The sequence below is a fragment of the Vitis vinifera genome, chromosome 8 (genome assembly GCF_030704535.1).
Source record: "Vitis vinifera cultivar Pinot Noir 40024 chromosome 8, ASM3070453v1".
In the NCBI taxonomy this organism is placed as follows: domain Eukaryota; kingdom Viridiplantae; phylum Streptophyta; class Magnoliopsida; order Vitales; family Vitaceae; genus Vitis; species Vitis vinifera.
In genome coordinates this window covers 3,543,058-3,552,846 of record NC_081812.1, presented here as the reverse complement: position 1 = coordinate 3,552,846, position 9,789 = coordinate 3,543,058, and the positions used below count along the sequence as shown (strand labels likewise).

The window sequence follows — 9,789 nt, the reverse complement described above, 5'->3', positions numbered from 1 at the left end:
TTTTCATTTTAGTTACTATAAGCCCGTTTTGACCATAAACAAAAATTTAGTATTTTATAAAAATAAGAATGTTTGGTAAGTTATTTTTAAAAATACATTTTTTTTTTTAAATGTTTGGATAAGTAGGTTTTTAAAAAAAAAAAATGTTATCATGATTTTGTAAAAACATTTTAAATTTAATATATGTAATATTAATTAAATTTATTTCAAGTTTTATTAAAAATGAAAATAGTTTTATAATCACATATAAATTAAATAAATAAATATTTTTTAGTAGCATATGAATTGTAATATCATAAAAAAAAATCATAAACTATGATTTTTTATAAAAATATAATATTTTTGTATATGTTATAAAAATATGGATATTAACATATTTATAAATACATAATTGATTTTTTTTGTTAAAAATGAATAATAATTAATAATAATAATAATTTATTTAAAATAAATTTAATATATATGCACATATTTAGTACTCAATTATGGATAGAGTATTATGGAATATTTTGATTATTTTATAATTAATTGGATCAATAATTGAGTTCCAAATTATTTTTTAAATTATTAAATTTATTAATAAAGTCAATACAAATTGTCATAGATTTGAAGTTCATTTCTCTAAGGAGAAGTTTATAAAAATATAATTATATGTAAAAGAGAAATAATAGTCATTGAGGACCAATTATATTAATTGAATCACTCTTTGTGTTTCAAATCATATTTAAAAATCACTAGACTCATTAATGAATCCAATAAATTAAGTTTTGTTTAATTTGGAGTTTATTTGTCTAATAAATTTTTTTTTAAAATATCATTTTATGCAAAGAAAAACTAACCAGGTCATTTAAAATAAATTTCGGTCTATTACTTTCCATTGTTATTAAGTTTTACGACTTTATAGTACTAATTAAATTGGTTTTTGAGTTTCAAATTATTTTTAAAAACTAATAAATTTTATGTATCAAGTATAATTTAATTTAGAATTTATGTATTTATTTAATGAAAAATTTATGGAAGTTAAAGAAAATTAAAAAATACATCTAATTCACATAAATATCATATTTGAAGATTTTCGATGTTGGTATTAAGTCGTGGAGAGAGAATGAAAGAAGAAAAATGTTGTATTATGCTTTATTTGCTTTTTATGATTTTAATTTTTTTTTATGTTTTTCTTTTGTTTTTAAAAACTAATGAAAACAACTTATATGTGTTCTCTAAAAACTATTCTCCATTTCACTTTGTTTTTAAAAAAATTAGAAACAGAAAATAATAGGTAAATAGTGTTATGGATTTCTAAAAATAGAAAATAATTTTTAAATCATGTCTTAACATACCTTTACATCTTATAAATGTGTATTAAAGCAATGTTTCTATCAGAAACTTTTTAATTAGGGTGTAAATAACAACTAAGATTTTCAATTTTTTTACTTTAAGATATTATATTTGCATCCACCAAAACTCTCCTTGCATTCACCTTATTTATACATCCACCTAAAAATTAAAAATTTATTAATACATTCACTATACAATCTAAAAAATACCCAAAACACCCTTCCCATTATTCTCTCCTTAAACCCATATTCTTCTTCTTCCTTTTTCTCTCAGCCATCCTTAAACCCATCTTCTTCTTCTTCGTTTTTCTCTCAACCAATTTCTTCCTAACCACAAATCCTAGCTAAAATCATCTTCCTTTGAAGCTTATTTGATATCATAAGACTATTTTAGGAATGTTCATAGTTAATTTGATTTTTTTTATAATCTAAAACATAAAACATGAAAATCTTTTAGGGCTTATTCATATCTAATTTTTTTTTAAAAAAAAAATTTATAAAAATGGTTGAAAAACAATTAGGAGGAATGTAGATGCAATTTAGAATTGAGAAATTGTGAAGAGTTGCTGTGTAAATGGAGAAAATAAAATTGTAACCTATGGTGTTCGGACTTGGAAGGTCAAACATTTTAGCCATGTCTGGTCCTAGAAGGCAGGACAACTCAGCTATGTCCAATCTTGAATGGTCGGACATCTCAAATATGTCCGGTTCTAGAGATCTCTATAATATATTTAGCTTTAAAACTCTAAACATCTCAATTATATTCGATCCTTCAATACTAGACACCTGAAAATTAAGTTTTTTTTTCTTAATTTAGTTTAATTTGATTAAATATATTATATTTACAGCTATGGAGGGTACATATAAGCATATTAGACTTATAACATTAGCTAGGAGGTGTCATGGCGCCATGTACCCCTCTACCATGCCAAAGGAGCCTTATGATCAACCAACCTCATGATGTGTAACTTGATGTGCATCTCAATGAGGATGATCCATCAAATAAGATGGAGTTCATCAACCCCTTCCCTAGAGGACTAGATTACATTTCCTTAAGAGTTTTCGAGCCTGAAAAACCTTTTGTCCAATAGGGTAACACTACAGGAAAGGAGGGTGAATGGGAAATTTTTTTTTTTTTAAGATTACAATATAGGAGTTAAATAAAAATACCTAAATTAAACCTATGAGATAATATGAATAATCAAAATAATCAAAGATCAAAGTAATAAAAAGATCAAGAGAGGGACACAAGAAATTTTACATGGAAACTCTCACACTAATTGTGGAGGTAATAAATCACGAGGTCAAAGACCTTTATTCTATAATTCACTATTTGATATCAAAGTGCATAGTTTTACTTGATGGCTTTACCCTAAAGATTTACTCTCTAATACCTACACTTTGATCCATGTTTATGATGCAACACCTCTAATACTCCAATGAATTCCTTTCGGCCTTTAAAGGGATACAAGTCCTTCTAACAACCCACAATTCAATCTTATGAATTCTTTCTTAAGAGATTGTGAATGATAGGGCAAGTTGGTTAATTCTCTCAAAGTGAACAACCCTAAAATGGGTTGAAAGAGAGTTTATATAGGCCTAAAAGCCTAGGAGATCAGTATCTTGAATTTACGAAAAAGAATACTCATGAATTTTTAAAAAACGAATTCTACCATATTTTGGAAATTCCATTAGTAATAATGAAATGTTTATTGTTGTTCCTATACTTCTTTGATAAAGTTCAATTAATCAAATCTAAATTCTAATAATATGACAAAATTATGATTACGACATAATTTATGATATATATAATTCATATTCAAAGACATGAAACCTAATAATATGGCAAAATTATAATTACAAACCAATTTATAATATATATAATTTATATTCAACGACATGAAAGATAATAAATAAAGTACTCAAAAGGGATTATTTAAAAATACAAGGTATAACTAATGCTTATTTGATAAAGAGAATTATGAATAAACTATTTTTTATGTTATGTAAGTTGTCAAAAATCCAAATAAATTATTTTGTGATAACATAAACACAAGTAAAAAATAAATTAAAAATTAGCTCAAAAAAGAAAATACGATAAAGATAAAAGTACAAACACTATATTTGTACTTGATCTTTCAAGCAAATATGGGGAGCTAGTGGTAGAGTAAGAATATATGAAATTATGTATACCAAACTTGGTATTAGATAAGAATTGCATAACAAAGTTTTCTCTTCTATTGAAATAATTGTTTTGCAAACTATGGAATTCCATATCTATGAGTAAACTGATTGTACTCTTAGAGTGATCAGTTGGAAAGATGATGATGATAAGTTCCTCATTACCTATTTCTTCCAACTTAGCTTAAATATATTCTTTTACTCTTTCTAGTGTGATTCTGTATTCTGATTGTCTTCTAAGCCTCTATACAACAACTTAGAATATTTTCCATATTTTGTATTATCTTTTATTTGATAATTCAGCTCATGTTTATCCTTTTACTTTCTTTCCCTTTGTCATCCTCCAATTTTTCCTTATTGTCTTCGGCCACTTGAATTCTTGATATCAATCTTTGGGAGTTTTTTTGCATAATGATAGTTAAAAAAATATTAATTGATTTTTTTTTTTAAAGAACTAGATGATTTTAATATTAAAAAAAATAATTTTATTGTTTAAAAAAATTAGTGATTTTAATATTTAAAAGTTATTTATGAATATCTTATCAACTTGAAAAGGTAATTTGTAAACTGTTTGAAAATTAAGACAATATTTTTCTATGATGGAGATTAATTTGATTTAATTATAAAACGATCAAATTTTAAATTTGTAATTTTAGCAATTATTGATTTTAATATTTAAAGGTCATTTATGACTATCTTATCAAACTTGGAAATGTAATTTGGAGAGCGTTTGAACACTAAGATAATATTTTTTCATTTATGAAGATTAATTTGATTTGATATTTAAAATTTTAAAAATATAATTTTATCATTTAATTAGTTTGTTTTTATATTTAAAAATGTAATTTTAGCTTTTAAAAAAATTAGTGATTTTAATATTTAAAAGTCATTTACAACTACCATATCAACTCGAAAAGGTAATTTGGAAAGTGTTTAAAAAGTAAGACAATATTTTTTTATTTATGGAGATTTCTTTGATTTATATTAAATAAATCAAAATTTTAAAATATAATTTTATTGTTTGAAACTTTTAGTGATTTAATTTTAATTTTAAAAGTCATTCATGACTACCTTATCAACTTGAAAAGGTAATTTGGAGATTGGTTGGAAAGTTAGATAATATTTTTCTATTTATGGAGATTAATTAATTTGATTTGACATTAATTTTAGGGAGAATTATGTTTTGAGGGTAGATGGGCCCCCAAATTAACAAAAGGTCTATGTAACTCTTCAAATTGAGCCCAAGACCCAATGAAAGTATGGAAATTGAGTTGAAGGATATTATCCTTCAGTATTTCCAAAAATGCCCTTTATTGATTTTGAGAAAAAAAAAATTAATATTTTTGAAAAATACTTTTATTTAATTTAATATTTTTTATTTAATTTAATATTTTTTAAAAATACTTTTATGTAATTTAATATTTTTTAAAATACTTTTATTTAATTTAATATTTTTTAAAAATAAATTTATTTAATTTAATATTTTTTAAAAATAAATTTATTTAATTTAATATTTAAAAAATATATTTAATTTAATATTTTTTTTAAATACTTTAATTTAATTTAATGTTTTTGAAAAAAAATTTTAATTTAATATTTTTGAAAAAAAAATTATTTAATTTAATATTTTTGAAAACTACTTTTATTTAATTTAGTATTTTTGAAAAAAAAATTATTGAAAAAAAATTATTTAACTTAATTTTATAAAATATTTTATATGTGTTCTTAAAGGGTATATTTGTCCGTTATATTTTAAAGGGATTGCAGGGTTTTGTCATATGTTGACAAGGTTTGTGGGTTTGTAAAATATAGTCTAGATTATGTGTTAAGAACAAGAAACCAATTATACCAATTTTATTATTTATTTCTCAAGTTAGTCTACCAATGTAGGTTTAGAGTACATCACTTAACAAAAGCTATCCAAATTCGTGAGCATACCATATTTATGTGGAGTTTGTTGTAGATTTCCAATAAGTTAAAAGAAACTTTATTGTCTTTTCAATGCCTTCTTCAACCTTGCGCACTCCACTTTATACAAATAATAGAAAGAGGAAAGGTCATTTCTAATTTTTGTTTTTTAAGTGGACCTTCATTAAAGTATTTGAGGCCTCTTTAAATATTATATATATATATATATATATATATATATATATATATATATATATATATATATATATATATATATATATATATATTATTTTATTACTAAAAGTTACTCTAGATGGTTGAGTGACTACACAACTAATCCTAATTTAAAAATATAAAAGTTTGAGTATTCTTTATGTGAGTTCATAAATGTGTGCTCCTTCCCTCCTTATTATGTTTCTATTTTTTTTTTTTTTTAATAAAAAAACAAGAGATCCAACTTTCAATGTTTTTTAATAATATATTTTCATTATTATTTAATGGAATGAGATGTAGTGATTAGACAAAGTGGTCTTCTATTCTTGATATAGGAAAACAAGTTATCATTTAATATGACAATTAGGAGTAGAAGGTAATGATTGTGACAACTAGGAGTAGAGGGCTAGATGCACATAAGACAATGTTTTTAAAGGCAAGTATCTCCTCTATTTATAAAGGTAATCCACCTAGAAACTTCTCTCTTAAAGATAGAATAGCTTGAAAGGATGACTAAATAGAAGTTAAAATTTTATTTCTATTACTTTACAAATTAATTATTTACTTTTATAATTGCATAGGAGTTATATGTTATCCTAAACAAGACAATGATACATTTCATGGTTTTATTGAAATAAAATATAAAAATAAGTTTATTTTCCTATCCTTGGATTCTTATCATACACTTGCCTAATGATTCATATTTTCAAAAACTTTGAACAAGCACCTCTTATCAACTCAATAAAATTAAAAGTCAAAGGAACTAAAATAAAAGTAAAAACTAATCAAGTAAATAAAAAATAAAAATATAAGAAATTAATATTAACATAGTGATAGTAAGATGGTTTTCATCTTATTTGGACCTTGGTATTATTTTTAACCGTGCTACTGGTCTTATGTTATTATTTTATTTGATAACGTTTTAAGAGTTCTTTATTAAAAGTCCATAAGGAGCTGCCCCAACTCCTATGCTTCATTAATTAGCTTTTGAGATTTGCATTTGTTAATGTTGAAAGAAACTATGTGTTTCTTTCTTATGAAGTAGGCAACTATTATCATTGTAATTCTTAAAATTGATGCTTTTCACATTACTTGTTGGGAACATGCAAGTAAGTTTGTTGGTTGAATGATATTCACGTTGATCCACTAAGGGCATATTTGAGTGCATTTTTTTCTTCTATTATTTTTCTTTCATGAACTCTATATCAATAAATCAACATCGGAATAAACGAGAGTTCAAGTTCATTGCATTGCTTTTCAAATATATAACTTAATTCATTCATCTTTCATTTGCTTCAATTTTTTATTGACTGCTATTTTTATTTTTATTAATAAGTTTGAACTCGATAATGAATCAATTTTCAAATCTCATGTATGATTGTTTGAACATTCATCAGCCAGTATATGATTATGTAAATTTTGTTGAATTTTAAATTTCATCATCCGGTTAGATTTGGTTAAAACTCTTCATAATATACATTAGTTTTTCTTGTAAATTATTTTGAATTCCTTTTCTTATAATTTTGTCATTTTCTTGTAGTGGCTATTTTGTGAAAAATTAAATCTATCAATGTTTATTTTTATTTTATTTTAATTAACCTCTTTTGATTTATATTACTCTAATGTTATTGATAACCTCTCTGAAGCAAAAGCCTAATCAAGAAGACTTTGACAGGGATGATGCCAATGACAAGGTAAATGAAGATTTATTTTTCTTCACTATCAACATAGTATAAATCATTTTAAAATGGATCTTTTCAATAATTAAGGGAACTAAGACATATTCATGTGGTTGTATACTTAATGATTGAGATAATTATCTTACTTAGTAGCAGTATTTTTTAACACTAATAATTTATTTACTCTAGTAAAACTTTTTACCTTTGACCCAATAAGAAAAATATTAGCATGTTTGTTTTATTACTTTACTTGAACAAAGGCTAATTAACTTATTGGATTATTTTCTATTCTTATATCCTCTTTGTTTCAATTATATTGGTTGTTATATGTATAAATTAAAAGTTTATATTTTTTTATTTATTTACAGCTTTCAAAGGAAATTAGCTTACAAGAAGAAGAGAAATCATTACAATGAAGCGATGTTGGAAATCATGAAGATGATATCATTTAAATCTTTAAGAGGTTGAACTAGACTTTTGTTGATGATGGTTTCTTTTTGTAGTTATTGCACCGGTATTTGTTCTTATATTGGATTTAAAAATTCTCATTGAAATATTTTGATCTAATGAACAAATTTATAATTTGTATACAAGTAATTATACTAATTAATTTGTAAAATTCAATTTAATTTTATGATTTATAATTGCTTTTGCTTTTATTTAATTATATAGAAAATTCATTATTTTAAAAACATAATACCAATATTATTATTAAAATAAAATGCTTAAAGATGATGTTTCTATTAAGTGTCATTATTAACATAAACCAAAGATGGCGCTTTTAAAATTGTCATTGAAAAATAATCCAAAGATGACGCCTTGTATGAGCGTCAACAATGACAATTCTATAAAAATTATTTTAGTAAAAAAATATTCAAAGATGACACTTCCTAAAAGCATCATTATTAACTAAAACATATAATGACAGGGGAGAAGAGGACGCTTTAGAGAAGCGTCATCTTATGCTTTTCTTGACGCTTAAAAAACGTCATTAATTCCCTTTTTTCTTATAGTGAACTTTTATGATACTTGATTTTTGGTTCCTTATAAATCATTGGAATGAGCTTTAAATATATGAAAAAAGGAAAGTGGGTGTGCCATGCGACCCGAGACAACTACTGATTTGAACTTCTTAGGCAAGTATTCTTCACTTATTTGATATATTCAAATTTCTGTCATAATGGTAGCTAAACAAGGTTGACCTATTATTCCCTTTGATGGGAATGGCCCTGTTTGTGATATCAAGCATTTGCTCTTAAAAGAGTACATTTCCGCTGCAGATTCCAGTACATCATGGATCACATACTTTGAATGTGTAACCATCAAACTTTATCAACTCTAACATGGACCATATTGTTTTCTATTTTTATTGTTAATGCTAATGTTGACAATATTTATTATTACATTATTTTCTTAAAAGGCTATTATAAATTTATTTTATTTTTAATTTTTTTGTTATGTAATATTCATTATAAAATAAATTTAAAATTTAAAATTTGAAAGTAATTTGAATACTTTTTTGTGGATTTTTATGTCAGATCCTTCAAATGTCCTTCAAAAGTAACCCATTTTTGAAAAGTATGAATGTTTTCTCTAAAACCTTTATTAGAAAAATCATTTATTAAATATTTCTCCAAAAAAAAAAATAGTACAAATGATTTTTCAACTTTTCAATAATATTTTTAAAATTTTTCCAAAGACAAAAATGTTTTTTTACACTAAAAGTATATTTGAAAAAAACAAAATATTTTCTAAAAGCATGAGTTTGCCTGGAAGTTTGTGAAACTTGCAGGAACAAATGGTAGATTAGAAGTCTAATAAAACATTGTTACATGGAAATTGGAATCAAGAGTTGAGAAAAGGGTTGTAAATTATGAGGTGAAGGTTTCCAACTGTTTTTCAATATCTATTAATCAACAATAGATGTATTAATGATTTATTAGTATGCCAAAAAAAATGAATATGATTTTGAAAATTCATAATAAAATATTTTTAAAATGTTGATAACATTTTAAACGTGGATACGAGATGGGCTTGGGGGATTTGGGCTGGGTGGGGATGTCGTCCACACCTGAGCCCAAACTCAGCCCAAGTTTACAGGATTTGGGATCCAATTTGAAATAGTGCCATTTTTGGTAAATTTGAAGAAACCCTAACCCTAACCCTAGGAGTGCGGTGGCAGTGTCACTACAAATAGAAGGAGAAAGGAGTTGGAGGAGACGATAAGCAGCAGGTGGCTGAGCCCCACTACCAAAGCTCACTAACTCTCTTTTGATGATGATTGGCCTTAGGTACTTGCCACTTCTAGGATCAGGAGAAGCAATCATTCTTTTCTTGTTTTTGTTTTTGTTTTGAATCGGGGTTTGGTGAGTTTCTCGGTGATGATAGTAAAATGATGACGAGTCCGATCATTCATGCTTTCCATAAATCCTGACGACAAAACGAGGCATTTGTCTGAGAGAAACCACACCCCT

The 9,789-nt window shown here is 24.7% G+C and overlaps 1 non-coding gene across 1 annotated transcript; it reads left to right on the top strand.

Moving 5' to 3' along the window:
- Window positions 1-9,688: 9,688 nt before the first annotated feature.
- LOC132254237 (small nucleolar RNA SNOR75) lies at window positions 9,689-9,778 on the top strand. The gene has a single exon (XR_009466513.1). It is a non-coding gene; the product is annotated as a small nucleolar RNA SNOR75 (small nucleolar RNA).
- The last annotated feature ends 11 nt before the right edge of the window (window positions 9,779-9,789 follow it).